Here is an 18,684-nt window from a genome sequence, read left to right on the forward strand (position 1 = left end):
CGCTGTGTACGGCAAATCCTTCAAAGCCTTGCTCGACAGTGGTAGTAACGCCACAATTATAACTAAAAAGCTATACCGAAAGTTTTCGAAAAGTCCCTTGAAAAGGTTGGAACGACCATTCGAACTACGTTCTGCAAATGGTCAATCCTTACCAATCATTGGACAAGCGTATCTCCCGTATACTTTTCAAAATTTGACAAAGGTCCTATGGACTCTTGTAGTAGTGCATCTGACCGTCAACTCCATTCTAGGTATGGACTTTTGGCGCGCCTTTGGGATTTCTCCTGAGATACAAAACTGTGCTCTGTTGAACTCAGGTCAGGAATCAGAAGACGATGAAGAAGATGAAGTACCGCGTGAGTCGATACTCACTTCGGAACAGTTAGCGCGCGTAGAAGAAGTAAAGAAGTGTTTCCAGGCAGTAGAGCCCGGAAAGCTAAGCCCAACCTCATTCACAGAGCACAGGATTGTCATCAAAGATGAATTCCAAGGTGCGGCACCCGTTTGCCGATTTCCTTATCACATGAGCCCAAAGAAACTGTCAAAGGTCTGGGAAGAGGTTGACCGATGGCGGTCTATGGGAATTATCGAGGAGTCTGATTCGGATTGGTCGCTTAATATTGTGGCTGTCACGAAACCAGACGACTCAATCCGCCTTTGTCTAGACGCTAGGCCTCTCAATGAGCGTACTGTACGGGATGCATACCCTTTGCCCCACCCTGGGCGAATATTGGGCGGCTTACCCAAGGCGAAGTACCTGTCTACCATAGACTTGAAGGAGGCCTTTCTCCAGGTACCCCTGGCTAAGGATAGTCGCAAATATACCGCTTTCAGTGTTCCCGGCAGGGGTATGTTCCAATTTACTCGTCTACCATTTGGTCTCGTCAACAGCCCCGCTACTCTGGCGCGACTGATGGACCAGGTTCTAGGACGCGGTAAATGGGAACCTTACGTTTTCGTCTACCTAGATGACATCATCGTCGTAAGCGAAACCTTCGAGCATCACATACAGTTGCTCAAAGCAGTGGCCGATTGTCTAGCAAGAGCTAACCTAACCATCAATTTGGAAAAATCCCGTTTTGGAGTCCCCGAACTAAAGTTTCTTGGTTATTTGTTGAATCGGGACGGACTCAAGGTCAATCCTGACAAAATTCAGCCGATTCTCGACTACGAGAGACCGGTTACCGTGACGAAACTTCGTCGTTTCCTCGGTATGTGCGGTTATTACCGCCGCTTCATTGATCGGTTCAGTGAGGTCACTGCTCCCTTGAGCGATCTGCTCAAAACGAAAACCAAGAGCTTAGTTTGGAACTCCGAGGCAGAACTCGCGTTCCTTAAAATTAAGGAACTTCTAGTCACTCCTCCAGTTTTAGTCCCACCAGACTTCTCCAAAGAATTCATTCTTCAGACAGACGCTAGTGACGTAGCAGTCGCTGCTGTTCTGGTGCAGGAGTATCCCGAGGGTGAGAAAGTAGTTGCTTACATTTCGCACAAACTGACCACTCCCCAAAGGAACTATCATGCAACTGAAAAGGAAGGTCTGGCGGTGATAATGGCGGTTGAACACTTTCGAGGTTACTTGGAAGGTTATCATTTTCGACTGGTCACTGATTCGTCAGCGATTACATGGATACTGAAGACTAAATGGAAAACCAGTTCACGTTTGAGTCGTTGGAGTTTAGAATTGCAACTCTACGACATGTCTATTGAGCACCGGAAAGGCAAGGACAATGTCGTTCCAGATGCGTTATCCCGGGCCATAGCAGCCGTTTCCGCTTTGTCCACCTCAGACTGGTACTGTTCCATGAAGTCCAAAGTTATCCAAAATCCTGACGACTATGCCGACTTCAAAGTAGAAAATGATCAACTTTTCAAGTATGTAAACTCGAAAGTTGTTCCGTGCGACTCGCGGTTCAGTTGGAAACTCGTCCCAGCACCCGAGTTCCGTCAAGATTTGATTCAACGTACCCACGAAAATTTGCTTCACGTGGGATACGATAAAACGATCCACGAAGTGCAGTTACGATATTACTGGCCTCGTATGGGATCTGAAGTACGAAAGTTTATTCGAGAATGTGGGACGTGCAAGGAAATCAAAGCTCCTTTCGTCCCAGTCCAGCCCGAAATGGGTCAGTCGCGTGCGAGTAATGCACCATGGCGAATGGTTTCTGTGGACTATATTGGTCCTCTTCCAAAAAGCAAACGTGGCAATCAACACTTGCTTGTCGTCCTCGACGTCTTCAGCAAGTACGTCATGTTAACCCCCGTTCGCAAAATCGCTAGTACATCACTCTGTACGATACTACGCGAACAGTGGTTCAATCGCCATGGTAGCCCGGAAATTCTGCTAAGCGACAATGCCTCCACTTTCACCTCGAAGGAGTTCAGTCAATTCATAAAAGAAACCAACGTCAAACATTGGCTGAATTCCCGCTATCATTCGCAGGCTAACCCAGTGGAGCGAACAAATCGCTCGATAAACACCGCAATCCGGGCATATGCTCGAACCGAGCAGCGCAACTGGGATGTCCACATCACCGATGTGGAGCGCATCCTAAATACTACCGTTCATTCCTCCACTGGGTTTAGTCCTCATTTCATTATACACGGGTGTGAAATGGCATCTGCCGATGACTTCAGCAGGATTTCCGGTGAGGGTGACCTAGAAACAAGACACCAACAGATAGACAAAATCCGGGAGATTGTGATCAAAAATTTGGCAAAGGCAAGCGAGGGCATTCGACATCAGTACAACTTGCGTCATCGAAAGTTCTCCAAACCTTTTGAAACGGGACAAATGGTGTACCGTCGAAACATGAAGTTGTCGAATGCACTCGAGTCGTACAATGCTAAACTTGGATCACAATACTTACCGGCTAAAATTGTCTCAAAAAAGGGTGTATCCTCCTACGAGCTGGAGGATTTAGCAGGTAAAAATCTCGGAGTTTGGCCAGCAAATCTCCTTAAACCAGCATAAAAACTTTTCCGTGCCGTCTGTGGACTGACGGTATGCTTTTATATGGATTACCCACTTGGGAGTTTTCCAAAAGCAGCCGTCAGTTCCCGACGGCAACAACACGGACTTTGGTCCGAATAAAAAAAAACAATAAACATTTCTCCGTCTTCTCTATTTTTATTGTGGAAGACCAACTCTGCCGCGAGAAGGTTCTTCAACACCTTCTTGCAATTTTTCAGAGCCACACTCTCGCAGTGTGGTAAACAAACACTCGCACGAAATATATGCTCCGGCCCCGATGACGACTACGGTAGGGTGGAATACTCTATTAAAAAAAACACTAATCTTATACCGTGCCGTTCTCCCGGGCACCGGACGCATCTAAATACACTACCTGCCGTGTTCGGCAAACAAATACAAAAAAATTCTTTTGCGCCCCACTCGCGCAGTGAGGTAACCAAATTATCCACTAATTTGCTTTGCTCCGGCGGTCGAGACGGTTACGGTAAACAAAACTTTCTTACCAAACCAGTACCAGTGTTTGGAAGAAACAAAACGAACCAATCGTACCGTCTTTTCACCGCCGGATGCATACACATCATTCTTCTGCCGTGTTCGGCAACATAAAATTTTTCAAAAACCCCTTTCACTAGGGGGACACCAGCACCTACGGGTGCACTAAATTATATAAAATCTCCTTGTTGGGAGCACAAAATCACTACTCCCTTTCCCAATAGGGACACAAACATTAGTACGGCTAATTCCCGACCGAAATAATACTCGAAATCTCGCGGAAACGGTAAAAAAATCGCGAATAAAAACAATTTGCGACGCCGATTTCGCGTATTGTTTTGATGATGATTCAGTCATCCATTCAGGTGGATGATATCATCATCATTTTTGACACTTTCCTCGATGTTCGCACCAATGCTCTGCATCATTCAGGTGTAGCCCGATTCGGATCAGGATGGTATGGGTGTTAGCGGGAGATGTGGGTTAAAAAAGCGCCACGCATCTTCGATCTCGAATCGACTAATAAAATTTTATTTCGCATAATTTTGGGTTTGTGGTTAAACCTGGGGTGGTTCGCTTGATTCCAGCGGGAATCATTTTGATCTGTTTAAATTATGCGAAAGACATTCTTTGGTCCCTCTCAAACGTTTCTTTTGCCATGTACGAAGCGTTTTGAGGCGAAAAGGGACGAATATACTAACATTTTGTCCGGAATGTCTGCGAGTGGGAGAAATTATGACGTGTTAAGCGGTATTGTATGAGTGAATGTATGTGTGCAGAATCGAACAGTGAATGAATGCATGTGTGAATGACAAGATAAAATTGTTTTGGGGTTAATTCGAAGTTCTTATCGGAATGTGAATGATCGAGCAGGCCAGTGATTGAGGATGAATGAATGGGATTGTGTGAATGTATTTGGATTGAATCCCCAACACAGGTGTTTAGTACTGGTATCGTAAGGACACGTAAGACATTTCTGGACAGTCGATGAAAAAGAACAATATAATGCCGACAACCGTTCCCCTGCAAGTTGAAACATTGAAAATTGTCAATGCCACTTGCAGAATTTTGGGAATATCGAGTTGTTACCGATCTTGTTTTCGGATTGGATTTAGGGTTCAACCCATAGCCGAGTAATGACGATGGCTGATAGCCTCTCGCTTCGCGTATGCTGTCAGTATTATCAGACCAAACACAGGCAAACTTTTCACCAATGAGGACATCCGGTCGATTTTTTTTTTGATGAATTTTGATAAATTGCGGAAGAAATAATTAGGTGTAGTTAGTTTTTCTTTGTTTATTTATTTATTTATTCATTGCGTATTATTATTGTATCGGTGTTAGGTGCTAGGTTAGAAAAAAAATTGTTGCCAATTTTTTTCCACCCGGTGTGGGCGAGATTGTAACCCGTCAGGGTAACAATTTAGCACTGGGTGGAAATATACCTATTTGTGCGTACTCTCTCCGTAGAGTGTATTGTTATTGCAGCATAACTCACCGCTGCTCATTATGCGCGTTCATGTTTTTGATGTAAATTTCGTTTAAATAATAGTTCATGAACGTTGTTATTAGTCCAGATAGGTGTAGTATTTTTTGTTGTGTATTTGTAAATAAATAGCATAGGGTTTAGGTAGGCCACCGCTCTCCTCTTGCTGCAATAAGTGTGCTGGATATGCTGCACATAGCGATGACAGTTATGCGGCGGTACTGTTTTTTTGGTGCTGGTTTTGGTGTCTGTTTTGGGTCGAGTGAGGAAGGCGACCATCGAGTTTTTTAGAGAGTGACGGACCACGGCATCGAACAGACGCCTGATCAGTTTTGTGTTTTTCGGACAGTTTCCCGCCACCATAACCAGTACGGTATAGTGCGCGTGTGGACGGTAAAAATACCCGTCAGAAAGTGCCGGCCCGTGGTTCGGGTACTCGTTTGTTTCTGGTGCTGGATCGCCGTCGGGGGAAGCTAATTATCAAGGAGCTTTCGCTTCCCCGGCTAACCGTAAAGGATCCTGACGCACCATTCCGCCCTCGCTTGGAAGGATAAGCCGAACGAGCTTTGCTCTCCTTCCCAGCTAATAGCCAAGGAGGGTGAAGCAGGGTGGACAACGGCTCCCCCTGGGAAGAACACTGCGGTGTCTTCCGGGATTCTTTGCGGGGAGCGAAGAATCCGGTGATTCATCACCACCGTCGCTAGGGAGGTTCCAACAAAGGAGCCAAGCTCACCTCCCTAGCTAAAAGACAAGGACCGCTGCCGGAGCAGCCAACGAAGATACGACCGAAGGAGAACGTGGCCGTTGTTGACCCGGCCGGTCGGAAGAAGCCGCCCGCCTTTCCGCCCGCAGCAGTGAATCACCAGCAGCCGTAGTGAAGTGGAGGGAGAGTGGACACAGCAAATAAAAGTTGGTAAATTTAGGTTATTTGTTTGTTTACTTTTTGTTGTGAAACGAAAATCCGAAATTCTGTAGGAGCACCTAGGCCGCCCTGAAAGGAAGGGTCCGCCGGGCAATTAAGAACCCGAGTAGTGGGCAAACCCCTACTTAGTAGTTGTTCACCCAACCGACTAAACTTAAATCTCTTGTGTCTCGCAAACCTCATCCATCCGGGGCAACCGTTAAGTGCTGTTTTGTGTTCTTACTTATTTTGTTTTGTGTTAATCGTCATGTTTTTATCCATAGCTACTTTCCCTTACTTGCTATCCAACCTTCGCGATACATCCCCAAGTAACCAATAAGCATTATAACGTAGCCTAATATCTGCTTTAGATCCACATATAAAGCTGTCCTATAAAGCCGTGAAGCCCTAAATACTTATATAATGCTGATATTATGCCAGAAAAGGCGAAATATAGTGCTATTACTGTGCAGAGATTGACAGCTCGTTTCTGCAGTACTAATGCTATTATATAGCAAAAGCGTACAAATGTCAAATTTGAAAGCCTTATATTGGCACTGCTAAAACTATTAAAAAGCTTCAGTTGGTTGTCATTGTCCGCCATGGTTTTGAAACCATTTCTTATGTTTCCTTTCGGTATGATGAGCAAAAAGGAAAAATTTTAAAATAAAATATTCTGTTTAAAACCGTAATTGACTCTGTTTTAATTGCATTGTAATGAATATCCTTAATGGGTTTTCGTTCTCACATGATATGAATGTTTACGAAAATTACCTTTAGTAAGTCTCGAACTGAGGTACCTTGCCTCGTCCTTCACGGTAAGTGCGCTGCGTTTGCTTCCTGGACTATATTGCATATGTTTGATTGAAATGAAATATGCCGAATATAATCTTCAAGAAGAGTTGCATAACAAATAAACCCACAGCAATACAATGGCATTATATCAGCTTCTTATTTGCTCTATAATGGCATTAAATGCACTTGTAAAGCTTACATGCTTTAAAGATCCTTGAAGCATGTACGCGTTATATCAGCTTTATATACGCATATAGAGCAAGCTATAATGCTATATGTCGGCTGTGCAGTTATGCATTATTGATGCTAATATAGAGCTTTGTTGCGTTGTTAATGCTGTAATAGAGTTTCAATGCAACATTAGTGCAAATGTATAGCCAATATAGTGCAATGGCTTAATGCTTATGGTTACTTGGGTCTGACCTGCTCAGGTCTGCTGCAAATATCGTCACCTGTTGAGACATGAACCGATTCGGAGGCACAGAGAACAGACGTCCATCGTCAGCATTCAACTTGTGTAAAATCTCTAACGGTTTCGAAGTTAGTTGGGATATCCAAACCAGGTGCGATACTTTCGTCATGTTGTTTTGAGGCTGGAGTTCGACAGAATTGACAGCGGTTATTCCTCTACCCAGTCAAACTAGTCCGGAACCGGTTCGAACTTCCAGTTGAATCCCAGCTCAAATACATGAACCGATAGAGTCAGAATCGGTTGTTTTCTTTGAGCAAGATTCCATACTGAATCCATTCAAGATTTCGAACCGGTTCCGGAATGGATTTGACGGATAGTTGGGATGAGTTAGTGTGGCGGCGCTAGTGTTTATCGTATATTAATTCAAATGTTTACACACGTTTTTGCCTTTCTCATATAAAGAAAGGCTATGCAATCACTGTAAAAATCGACTTTTTAACCGAGGCCCGGAGGGCCGAGTATCATACACCATTCGATTCAGTTCGTCGAGATCGGCAAATGTCTGTGTGTGTATGTATGTGTGTGTGTGTATGTGTGTGTGTGTCATTTAAACTCACACAATTTTCTCAGAGATGGCTGAACCGATTTTCGCAAACTTAGTTTCATCTGAAAGGTATAACGCTCCCATAAGCTGCTATTGAATTTTTAGTTGATCCGACTTCTGGTTCCGGAGTTACGGGTTGAAGAGTGCGGTCACACAGCAAATTCCCATATAAACTGGTACCACCATAATGTTCAAATGATGTAAAACATATTAAAATTGATGTAACATTACTCTAGTTTGCGGGTCTGGATCACTATTGATCAATCAAAGCAGCTTTGACCACATTGGCCACCTATGACGGTTCATGACGCCCTCGGGGAACCCGCCAAGTTCCTAAGCTAATATCACACCCATTCCACAACGAATTCTCTACCGATTTTTACGAACTTAATTTCAAATGAAAGATACAGTAATGCCATTGACTGCTGCTGAATTTCATTCGGTTCTGACTCTTGCTTCCGGAGTTACAGGGGTGTTAGTAAGGATACACTGGAATTTCCCATATAAATCGGTACAATCGTAATACCTCAGAGGCTAAAAACTATTGAAATGGTCACCAAATTCCTTCTAATCGTAGATCTAGATCACTGATTGCCAATCAAACATTCTTTGAATATATTGTCCACTATCGACGATTCCGGAAGTCCGGAATTCCGGGCATATTCCACAATTAAAGTCACATCGGTTCATCGGTGATGACTGAACCGATTTTCTCAAACCAAGTCTCAAATGGAAGGCAAAATATGCAGTTGAGTATTGCGTAGCCGCCCCTTCCCCCCCCCCCTCCCCACCTTGCCCTTACACCTCCCTCCTTCATCACTCCCCTCTTCTTGGATCACCCTCACTCCCAGATTTCCTTCATCCACCCCGTATACCGAAATAAGATGAAGGATTTCTGACGCATCCTCCACTCCCACTCTACTAAACCCCCATTCCCTACCCGTTCAAACGCATTCCACCAACCTTTGCAAATTATAATCACATGAAGATAACATTGAACTCATGCTTATTAAGCTAATTAAATATTATTCTTTTGCCTTTCTTATATAGAAAGGTTATGCAATTGCTCCAAAAACCGACTTTCTAACCGAGGCCCGGAGGGCCGAGTCTCATATAACATTCGACTCAGTTCACCGAGATCGCAAAATATCTGTGTGTATGTATGTGTGTATGTATGTATGTGTGTATGTGTATGTGTGTATGTATGTGTGTGTATGTGCGGATTTGTTAACAAAATGTCCACATCGATTACTCGGAGATGGCTGAACCGATTTTTACAAACTAAGATTCAAATGAAAGGTATAATATTCCCATAGGTTGCTATTGAATTTCATTTTCAACCGACATCTTGTTCCGAATTACAAGTTGAAGAGTATGGTTACAAAACAAAATTTGTTGATTTTTCCAAATCAGTTTCTCGGAATTTTCTGAACCGATTTTGACAAACTTAATTTTAAATGAAAGGTCCATCAGCTGCTGTTGAATTTTGTGTGGATCCGAGTTCTGGTTCCTGAATTACAGGGTGATACGTACGATCACGCAGCAAATCTCGATTCTAACGAATTCTGCGATGAATGTAAAAAGGTGATTATTTTCCAAAATGTAAACACAACTGTTGAATTTGTAGATCTAGGTCCCCAACAGTCATTCAAAGTCTCTTTGGCCACACTGGCCACCATCGACGGATCCGGAAGCATCCAAAGTCAGAATAACGGTTATATTGGTTTCTCGAAAATGGCTAGATTTGCTCAACTTAGTCTCAAATGAAAGGTGTTGCGTCCCCAGAAACTGATATTAAATTCCATCTCCATCCGACTTCCAGCACCGGAGTTACGGGTTGTGGAGGTCGATCACATAGAAAACTCCGATTCAAACCGATACCGCGATGAATGCAAAAAGGTGCTCTTATATATACTTACCAAGTGTAATAAGAATGAAAGACATTTCCATGAAGTTATATTGTACGAACCAGATATTAAATCATAGTTTGGAGAAATGAGAAAGGCACAATTGCACCTCTAGGTGGATTAAAACAGGTTTTTTAAATATTTTTGTTCGATCATGGACGTCTGTTCCCTGTGCCGGAGGTGTCGACCAAAAGGATTTACATCTGTTTACAGCCACCTTCGCCAGGCTTTCTACCCTTCTTGGTGCTAGTCGTTCCTATTTATCTGCTAGCTGGTGCTGAGAACTTTTCGGTGGCGGTATTTAACCCTATACCGATGCCCGTTTTCGCGATCCATCCCAACGGAATAATCATCGGCGGTAAAATTTCTCTAGACAACGATATCCCGATTTTCTCCAGCTTCGTGTTTTTTTTCCTCCTTAGCTGCCGTTGCTAGCCCGCTGACCGACATCTGCTGTCTACTCACTACTGTTGCTAATATCGAAGCTTGTCGAAACGTGAACCGATCCTTCAGAGAAGCCGTCCAACTTGACATACATCCCTTTCCAGCCACCCTCGCAATGTTTCGTTCTTGGTTTCTTTATTGTCTTGTTTTTAGAGTGACCGAACTCAAATGACATTTTATTTGTCAAAACGGTCTGCAGTATATTTAAGTTAATACATTGCGCACGGGCCTGGTATTGGTTTTGTTTGCTTACTTAAATATGACAGTCATAGTCAAACGTAAACAACCATATCATGAAAGAACCCATTGAAAAATATTGACAGCCTCAATTAAGTACAGAAAAATGTTCCCACCTTTTTATTCTGCATCGTGATTATCTATCGAGCTGTCAAAGTCTACCTAAACCTAAATCGAAATCAGTAGAAAAATATCCACACAATGTTCGATCGAAGAAAGTGTTTGCCTCAACTCTTCTGATATGGCAGGCTATTTGTAGATGCGGAGAAACAGTTCAACTTCTATTTTCTTAATCTGGCGTCTTGCAACTATAGCGGTGCAATGGTATTCCGCGAATTTGCTCAATTTTATGATATCTTAAGTTTAAATATAACTATATTCAAGAGTGGCTCTGGCTTGGCGGAGCAGAGAGTAAGGCGATGGTCTCATACATCTCTCGTCATATGTTCGAGTTGCAGCCAGGAAGGTTTCAGTAGGATCGTAGCACTAGCTCTGTAATTGTCCTGTACATTGATAATCGGTTGCAAAGTTATTCGAAACCGAAGGTTAGGTTCCGCTACGAAACGTAGTATCGCTTTGCTTTGCCTTTTTACATTCAATATCTCACACAATAAATTCGGCAATATTGTCAAACATGTGTCAATTTAAATATTCCGATTCTTTTGTAGATTCTATTTTTGTATGGAAGCTGATGCTTTTTAAATTACAGCAATTCATCCGACTCTTGTGAAACTTTTGCACAAGTTTTATTAGCGGCAGTTTGCATGGCCAACTTTCTAGTACCTTCCGGCAGTTGGATTTGCTACGAAGATTTCAGTTACACTTTCTAAGTCAATTCGTCAATTTGTTGAATAAACATATTGACACACCAATCTGCTCAGTAATAGGTTAGTTTTTTTTAAATAAAAATAATTGGCTCCCGATTTTTTTCCACAATCGCCATCAAGACTAGAAGAGATGTTGTTTTATTCAATCCGAAGAGAGTGAATCAAAGCGCAATTCCGCTACACGCAAATAGAAAAGATAGAGAAGGTGATCTTCAGTCGATTCCAATTGATTTCCTTTGTTTTTCTCGTGATTCCTGATCATCTCCTTCATGATATACGAGAGTGAACAAAATAAGAACGAGAGACTGCCACCTACTGAAGGCATGAAATCGAAACGATAATCGCAATGTATTGACTTATCGATTCAACCAGTCACACCATTTTAGTCGCTCTCCGTGATTGCCTTCCGATGTCGCTCGCGTCGTTTTCAAACTTTTATGAAAAATACCACAGAAAGCGACTAAAATGCTGCTGCTGGTTGCAACAATAAGCTAATTCTTTACAGTAATTGATATCCGATTGAAAGAAAGGACAAAATCACGACTGTTAGTCCTAGCGCTGCTGTGTACGTTTCTTCATATCAGTGAAGTAATATACGATTATATTTAAATAGTGGGTACATTAACCCGCATCTCAGTTAAACCGATGTTATACAAATTTTCTGCTCGGTTTACCCTGTTTACGTTTTTATTGCTAAAAACGAGGTTTTCCGGGCAGTGCTTTACCATGGAACGCATACAACGTATAAAAATGGAATTAAGTGCCAATAACAATACTATTGTGATATCCAACAGGGGAAACAGATCGAAATGATGGGTTCAGGGATGCCAGGTCGCATTTCTTGAAATGTGTGCGCAGCCTATTTAACAATCTGTGCAAATCTGTGTTGAGAAATACATACAAATTTGTCTCAAAACAAGAAGAGGCGACCTTTTTTTTATTTTTCGATCAAGCACTAGGTCAATGCGTTATAACAGAAATCTGTGGAAATCTGTGGAGAACATTGAAAATCTGTGAAACACGGATTAATCTGAGTACCTGACATCCCTGGATGGGTTATACGAAAGCACTTATGTGAAGAAAAATCCCTCATAGGCAGGATTCGAACCTGCAACCCTTGGGATTTCGGCCCAAAGCACAAACCCATATGCTATCCCTGAGATATGATGACATTCCAGAAAGGACACATGATTATCACGTTGGTGACAGTGAACGTTATCGACAGTCTGGCCAATGTTTACCACAACATCTGAGTTTTGGTAATCGTGACAATCACTAGTTATAAAGTGCTCTTTTTGGAGTAAATTGTGTGTTCACTCTTCCATAAAACTTCTTTCACTTCCGTATTATATAATTGGTTTATTGGACTCGGTGCAGTACTTCGGATATCCTTGGCTGGATGGACTCATTTGTCCCATCTACAAGTAAGGGCACAGACTGGAGTGCGCTAATTACAGTGGGATATTTCCCCTCAACTCGGCATACAAAATACTGTCGCGTATCCTGTTTAGTAGACTGAGACCGCCTGAGGAGTCCTTCGTCGGCGAATAGCAGGCTGGTTTTCTTGAGGGGCTCAGAAGATCAGCCTGTGGATGATCCTAGGCGTCTGTTAACTGATTTTAAGGCGGCGTGCCACTCAGTGAAAAGAAATCAGCTGTGGCAGATTATGTCAGAACATGGTTTTCCGGCGAAACTGGTTAGACTGATCCGTGCGACGTTGGATGGTTCAAAATCCAGTATTCGGATTACAGATGAGATCTCAACCTTATTTGTGACCTTAGGTGGACTGATGCACTTTAAAATTTGCTGTTCAACATTGCTCTTGAAGGAGCTATCAGGAGAGCTGGCGTGCAAAGGAACGGAACTATCATCACAAGGTCGCATATTCTCCTTGGTTTGGCGGACGAAATTGATGTAATTAGAATCGATCGAAGAGTAGTGGAAGAGGCCTTCGTGCATTTTAAGAGGGAAACAGCGAGGATAGGCTTAGTTATTAACCCAGCCAAGACACAGTACACAGTCGCTGGTTATGAGAGATGCAGGTCTAGTTGTGTTTGGTTCCAAGGTAGTGTTTGAAGTGGTCGAACAATTCGATTATTTTGGTACACTTATGACTAGCGACAACGATGTTTCCCGTGAGGTAAAAAGCCGTATTGCAGCTACCAACAGGGCCTTTCACGGTCTACGTAACCAGCTTAGGTTCAGCAACCTGCAAACGTCAACCAAATTCGCCTTATACAAGACACTGATCCTCCCTGTCGCTCTTCGTGGCCACGAAGCGTGGACGTTGAGAGAGGCAGATAGGAGAGCACTCGGAGTCTTCGAGTGTAAAGTGCTGCGTCGGCTACCCAGTGAGCAAATTTTCTGGCAGAGACCGCTCTGCTAGATTTCTGTAAGTCTTGGTTTGGCAGCCCTGTCAGATTTCTGCGCGTATCCTGTCGGATTAGTTGAGCTAGGGCGAACTCGATTTCGCTCGCGTTTTCTGGCAAATTTTGACAGGAGCCGAGCAAAACCCTGGTATAACTCGGACATAAACTGTGCAAAGATCCTGGCAATTCCTACCTGGTAGAATTTAGCACGAATCGAGCAAAACATCTGACAAAGATGTGGCAGGAAGCGTGCAGAGATCTTGGCCGTACATTTCTGTCTGGATTCTGGATAAAAGTGAGCAGCATCGGTTGGTTTTACCGCTTCTGTCAGAAACGGTTGTTGCATTTGAGCGAATTCGTTGCCAGAATTCCCGCACAAATCGCGCAAAATGCTCGCCGAAACTCTACCAGCATCAATTTCGCTTTGCTTAACTTTTGCTTGCCACGCTGACCGGGTATCTGCTGCAAAGTCACTCATCAGAGTCTGCAAGCATTTTTTTAAATGATCAATAAATGTTTGAATTAAGGAAAACTCGTTTCCTTGTAAAACTGTTTATTTAATACGTACGTATTTGATTAAGTTTATAAAATTCACACACTAACCTAACGGCAGGCTCTCGAACCCTTCGGAAAAAGTTCACCACAGAGTGCACAGTCGACAATCGCAGCTACCGTATCTTTCTCACGATTGACAAATGTTTGCAAAAACTTTGCATTTACCGGAACGGTTTTTTGTTGTTGTTGGAAATGTCAGCCCAACATCCGCTCCCATCGATTCGTGTTAAATCGCAACGCGCGCGATTCGTCAACCCCAGCAGGGAAACCCGAACGCGGCGAAACGGTGATCCTTCTAATTTAATCATCGCATGACGGAACTGTCATTTAGCTTAGTGATTTAGAAAGAAAAAAAAAACACACATCACAGAGGTATCGCTAACCGCTAACCTAATCTAGTCACCAGAACCCGCGCGACCGTCGTTTGTCACGCGTGTTTGGATATGCAAATTTCTTTAATTACAACGCGGTTCCCGCAGTTCTGCAATCAGGCGGTGGGATCCGCCGTCAGTACCTACCGGTAACTGTCACCGTCCCCGTTTCGTTCTGATCAATCAAAGCAACCAGGCTAATTTTTTGTCGTGCTATCACAGACTAACAGACATAACACTCAAAAACAACGCCCGCTTTAACGGCCATTTTAAATATATTTGTAGTTGGGACTGTGGCCACATTTGAACTTATGGCGCCACTGACATATGAAGAAGCATATGGGGGATATACCACTACTGAAAAATTGTTCCCAAACCTGAGGGGTAACCCACCAGCAAATGACTGTTTGGGACCGTGAATAAAAGGTGGAGCTAGTGTTCTGGCAAAATTGTTGGATCGATATTTTTTTAGGGAATTCCCTCATAGTGTTATGTCTGTTAGTCTGTGGTGCTATGCTGATTGTTGTTGTGATGGGATTAGATAGCTAGGGACCGCCGACCCGGTGAGGTGAAAGCGGTATTATGAAGTCATCTTATTTGACACACTCACTTTCACGTACGATGCGTTGATTGTTTGTGTTTTTTGGTGTTGAGGTTAGGTACCCGATCATGAACAGATCATACCATGGCGCATTGGTTTGATGGTTGTGAAAGTAGATAATACCGTTTCCCACTTAACGATTGTGCTGATGGTGTAATTGGTGGGATTGTTCCTTTTTTCAACCGAGATATTGGAAAACATTCTCTAGGGTACAGACTCACGGCTAGTTGAGAAGGGTTTTGTTTGCATTAATTTTCCCTTTATGTTTAGAATTTAATTATGCGAGCAGGCATTGTTTGTACTGTCGAAAAAAAGGATCAGTTGCATTCGTTAATAGACCTTTCTCGACAAAAAATTTTATATGCAGAACAGCTTCCGTTTTCATCGCTGGATCGATTCTGAATACTGTCACGTTAATTTGGTGTCTCTAACTATTGAAAAAATAAAAAAATCTTCGAACTGCCCATTTTACTCTGTATTACCCTGTCCTATTTTACCTCGATTCTCCATACTTTTACACCATTTGGATGAACTTTGAGTGGGGAATATGAAATAAAGTTACGGCGGGTAGCCTATAACAAAGTTCCAGTAGCCTACCGCTCGCCGGCATCTATTTTAATCTGGCTATTCGCCGTTTCGTTTACTGGGTATGAACTTCAAGAGTTCATTCCAATTTGTCAAAAACATTGTTTTGACGTAGATGAACCCCAAAACAGTGTTGCAGAATATTCCGATTTATCGATATCTAAACCGATTTTTAATTTCAAAACCAATAAAGTTACTAAAAATACCGATTTCTTTTTTCTTACCAAAAAATAACGATTTTCATATAATAAGATCAATTAATATTACGTTTGGACCTTTTTAGAAAATGTCTTCACCACATCAAATCATCCGGAAATTGATTCAGCAATCTGCCAGGTTACTATCAAAATTTCAAATAAAGCTCACCAACTGATTCTGAAATCGATTGAGCTCGGTAGGTTTGATTACATAACATTAGAATGATCTATAATTTAAAACCAATAATTTGCAGGTAACTTTTGGTCCCATTTATTTTTTATTTAGAACTATACCGACATTAGATTTTTTTCAGTACCAGTAGAAAGTGGAAGTACTCCGGAGCAGAGAGAAAATCGTTCCTATGTTCTCTTTTTTCTTCTTCCGTTAGCAAACTGGAGTAAAAAGCAAGTATTTTTTGCTTCTGTTTGCTCCGGAGCAACTTCTGTGTACTAGAACAAACCTATTATACAAAACCATCTGACAACGCTGCTCTAAAGTGAAAAGTGCTCTTCAAACATCGATGACATCTTTTTTGTTTTTTCCTGTTTTCTCTATATAGGTATACCTATCTGATATGTATTTCATCCTGCCAAGGAATCCAAAAACATCAGCTGTCTCCCGTTTTCCGAAAGTTCGCCGACCAGTTTTGCTTCCAAACTGAAGAAAAAATTACAGTTTAACTTCACCAGGCACATCATCAGAATGAGATGCAGGAAAATATTAACCCAGAATGGTTTCATTTTACCGTCCAGTATGAGAAACATTTTACAAATGATAATCGTGTATGCCCAAAAGGTATTTTGTGCGGATCTGCGAATTCGGTTTTTGTGGAATAATTCGACCAAGGGCTATGATGTAGCAGCGGTGGAGAGTAAGTCCAATCTTACGGCTCCATCCCACCCCGGCAGCAGATGAGCGCTGGCGAATGTTCTCAGCCACCTGGAGGAGGAGGTTCAGCGCGGAAGAAATGTTACCAGATTTTGCCGATCTGGTGCCTGGACTTTTTTGGTAATCTCAGAGATTGGGTGTGCAGATGGGCGGTTGGAGTTCTGGGAGGGAACGACTGATAACTTTAAGGTAAATTGTATGGAGTCATTTGTTTTTTATTACAACTATTGACGGACGTTTCATTGCAGGGTATATATGACAAAAACACCCACAACAATGGGGTAACGAACATAAAGCTCGCCGGTGACAAAGTGATAGTCGCACGGTTGAGTGGACGAATCGATTCTCTGAGACTGGAAACGTACACGCAAGGTTGTCAGATCGATTGGGGATTTACGTCTGCATATGGGCGAAGTAAGTACTATGTTTCAAGCAATTTTTTAAGCTCACCTAGGGCGCAGAACAGACAGATTTTACTTGTTATTTTAAAATACTGTATATTCTAAGTCATTTAATTTTCAGTCTGCAATAAGTATGTCATCAAGTGCCCTAATTCTTATTCTTTTTTAGCTCACGTACGCACCGGTTCGGCAGAAAGCATTAGTTTATTTCAGCAATCTGTCCACAACGTTGCCAGCTCAACATAACGCATCCGAGGAGGAGCTTCGATGTATCTTGGAGTTTCACCAGCAGGGTCACCGGTGACATGTTTGGAAGTGGCGGGTGGTACAGTCATGACTGGCAGCCAGGGCCACACTGTTAAAGTGTTCCGATTCGATAGCCACCTATTGCAGTTCACCCTAAACGGCCATTGCGGTCCTATCACATGTATTTTCATAGACCAGTGGCAGGCCGAGATGGGAGCATCTGGTCGCCAGGATGGTTTGCTATGTGTGTGGGACTTGAACTAGAACAGCTCCTACAAGACAATGGTTACGAGAGAGTTCAGCAGGCCGTTGGTAAGGGAGTGGATAATTTTTATAGTGTCGATTGTTGATAACAGGGTCATTTAATGGCGCCGTAATTTAATATAGAGAAAGTTACTAAATACATTTTTATAATAAACAAGACTTCTATTTACATTGCTTTCAATCAGATAATTTATGTTAGAACTTGCTTTTCCTTTTTTATTTTCCCATTACCGCCTCCAGCGAACGCGTGGATGCTTTCGGTCGCGGTAGAATCCTTAATTTTTCCTTTTCGCATGCTACCATTCCTTGACCTGTCGTACAGCTGCTTGTGTCCCATCAAATGACTACGTTCAACAAATCTTTTTCCACACAAATCACAGCCATGGGGTCGTTCGCCAACATGCCTGCGATTATGCTGGGTCAAATGTGCTCTTCAAAGAAACTCCTGCTCGCAGAGGTCATATTTGTATGGGCGTTCGTTTGTATGGATTTGCATGTGCCGAGTCACGTGAGAATATTTTATAAACCCGCCACCACAGACTTCACATCTGAATTCTCGATCTTTGCTGTGGATAAGTTTGTGCTGCGTAAGTTCTTTAGATTCAAGAAACTTTCTACCACAGATGTCGCAACTAAATATCTGATCCGCAAGATTCATATCGATGTGAACACGCTGGTGACGTTTCAAACTGCTTCTTTCTACGTAGCCTTTGCCACAGATATCACACTTATACAGACGCTCGCCAGTATCCATGCGCATGTGGCGAGTGAGTTCAGCACTAGTTATGAATTCTTTGCACAAATATCGCACTTGTGCGATCTCTCACCCGCATGGATAAGTTTGTGTCGCGTGAGACTACTGTTTTCGGTAAACTTCCTACTGCAGATATCGCAAACGTAAGCCTGATCTTTATGGGTAAGCTGGTGCTGATCCAACTGCTCAGAAGTGAAAAATTCTCTGCCACATATCCGACAACGGTGCCGTGGTTCGCCGGTGTGTATCCGTTTGTGCCGGTTTAGATTTATACCCTTGGTATATGCTTTACCGCAAATATCACAGTCGCGTGCCGGCATGTACGCGCTTGTGAACTGCCAGCTGTCTCTTCTTGGGGAATGATTGGTCA

General features: G+C 42.8%; 1 long non-coding RNA gene across 1 annotated transcript; it reads left to right on the top strand.

Annotated features, from left to right (window-relative positions):
* Positions 1-16,124: 16,124 nt before the first annotated feature.
* On the top strand, positions 16,125-17,243 carry LOC131676273 (uncharacterized). Its single transcript, XR_009303109.1, has 3 exons — positions 16,125-16,838; positions 16,898-17,063; positions 17,220-17,243. It is a non-coding gene; the product is annotated as an uncharacterized LOC131676273 (long non-coding RNA).
* Positions 17,244-18,684: the final 1,441 nt, after the last annotated feature.

The sequence above is a fragment of the Topomyia yanbarensis genome, chromosome 1 (assembly GCF_030247195.1).
Source record: "Topomyia yanbarensis strain Yona2022 chromosome 1, ASM3024719v1, whole genome shotgun sequence".
NCBI lineage: Eukaryota > Metazoa > Arthropoda > Insecta > Diptera > Culicidae > Topomyia > Topomyia yanbarensis.